The sequence below is a fragment of the Rhipicephalus microplus genome, chromosome 2 (genome assembly GCF_043290135.1).
Source record: "Rhipicephalus microplus isolate Deutch F79 chromosome 2, USDA_Rmic, whole genome shotgun sequence".
Taxonomy (NCBI): Eukaryota; Metazoa; Arthropoda; class Arachnida; order Ixodida; family Ixodidae; genus Rhipicephalus; species Rhipicephalus microplus.
The window spans coordinates 93,659,702-93,662,108 of record NC_134701.1 but is presented as its reverse complement, the minus strand read 5'-3'; positions in this window follow the sequence as shown (position 1 = coordinate 93,662,108).

Below are 2,407 nucleotides of genomic sequence, written 5' to 3'. Positions count from 1 at the left end.
ATTAACCTTTTCGTCCTTTTATGCAACACCGTACTAATCGTTCTGCCACAATTTTTCATATTTGCTTTATGGGCACCTGGCGAGAAACTGAGAATAATTCATCGTGGCGGCATTTTGAAAACCCGTCGTGAACTGATGTTCTTGTTCACCTTCAATTGTGGCTCATAACCACTGAGGGAATTCGGCCAAGAAATAAGTGTTTTAACAAAATGTTACACAATTTTGGAGGAGTGAAGGCTATGGAATAAAAACGTGACAAACTTTAGAATGAAACCTTGATGCTCATTTAAATGTACCAATATAAAGCTTCTTATCTGTAATAGATCAGATATTAAATTAACACACCATAAGTAAAAAATAAATAAAATGCAAGTTATGCGTGTGTCGACACAGAAGGTATCTAGTATAGATTAGTTTCTTAGTCTTTCTGTTTCATTCATATGGTTCCCAAAAACATGCAAGCTTACGAACTGACAAACTCAGAAATATAGAATCAATAAGACAGGATGAAGGGCATGGAGCAATTCTTTCCGACAGCACGTAAATGACTTGGAGCTGTAGTAAATCGCGTAGAGGTTAAAAAGAAGGTAATGATCTATAGTTTCAAGCTTGGCACAGAAAGTGCACATTGGAGAAAGAGCAACCATACCTGTGTTGGCACAAACTTAATTTCGGCATCCGACAGCGCAGCTTCGTAATCTCCCCTTGTAGTTTGCGTGTTTCACAAAATCGTCGGTGTCCGCGACATAATGAGCACTCACATTCTGGGGAATTGGTAAGTGCTTGATTGACACGTCCCAAAAACTACCAAACCAGAGGCACCGTAGTAGAGGGCACCGGATATTTCGACCATCTGGGGTTCTTTAACATGCACCTAAATCTGAGCGCACGGGCCTCAGATTTTTTTTCCTCCATCCAAAGTGCAGCTACTGCAGCCGGGATTTGATCCCGTAACCTGCGGGTTAGCAGCCGAGTACCTTAGCCACTAGACAACCGTGGCGGGGCAATTTGTAAGCACTGTGCCTGCAACACTATCTATAATGATAAATAAGCGGGTGGTGGGAAACACGATATAACTGGCCCATTTATTGATGATTTTGTTAAAGATTCGGCCTTTCTGTTTAGAAGCAGACTTTTATGACCAGGCACCCAGACTAATCGAACGTTTCTCAAATGTGTGGGTATTATTGCACGAAACATTTTTATTATGTATAAGACAACACCAACAGAAAGTGCAGCGCAAAGAGGTGGATATGCGTCACACTGATGAATCTGTAGGACACACTGATGCACCTGTTTTGACGCCCTACTAGTGTTTTTGATAAACGATCTAGAGTGGGACGGGGAGTGACTATGCATATTTAGGGAAAATGTCAAGTTGAATATCTACATGGTATAAATCTTAACTAGACAGTGTCATCTCTTAGATACGTATATTAGGCTGGTCCAGTAAACGTTGTTGTAATATAACTTGTAGGGTGAGAAATCCTGGCCATCTAGCAGAGGAAAACGATTCTGGAAAGGACACACTCTCCGACTGCTGTAATGGTGACTCGAGAATTCTTGAAAACATCTTAACAGTCGAAATACGAAGCATACACGAAATAGAGGGAACTCTAGGGTACATAACGCAAATAAACATTGTTTTAGAAAAGCCAAGGCAAAAACGTAGTATTGTTTTTTCTAAAATAAGTGCAGATCGGCTTTTGTAAGCAGGAGCACCAGAAAAAAAACATGCAACCAACTTCCAAAATAGGACAAAACTCTTTTTGGCTACGAATAGAAGTACGCTCTCGAGGTAGCCACTATGTAATAAAGTATGATTTAAGCAAGTAAACAAGACCCCATTAGGAAATTATACCTCGTTTTGTTGAGAAGCAAGGTATCCGCTATGCATACGCCGAACATTCTTTGCAGTTTGTGAATTGGGTGGCTGACGGCGATAAATAATTATGGCAATATGATCACAAATACTTATAACTTATTGGTTGGTTTGCGAATCACCAAGTGAGGAATACTTAGAGGCTATCATCCTAATTATTAGCCTATGTTGGACTAGCCGGGTGGCGCAGTTTGTAACACTACATCTTTTGGGACCCAAATGAAATTTCGATAATCATAATTGTTTTTCCTATTGGTGATATGCATTCAATGTCCTACTAGTTGCTTAGATTTTACAGTGTGACACGTAGTTAAACAATTCGCATTGTGTGACGCGGGGTTGATATTTCACTTTTATACCACGCCCCGCTACATACAGGCTGACGTCAATCTTTGCCAACATGACGCCTTTATAGGGGCTTTTTGCAAATAAAATTTCAGCATAGCATGACTATGTGATAGAATGTTGAGCTGCTATGAAGATATTGTTCGGATTTGATTGTTTTTATTTTTTCGTGCGATGTCA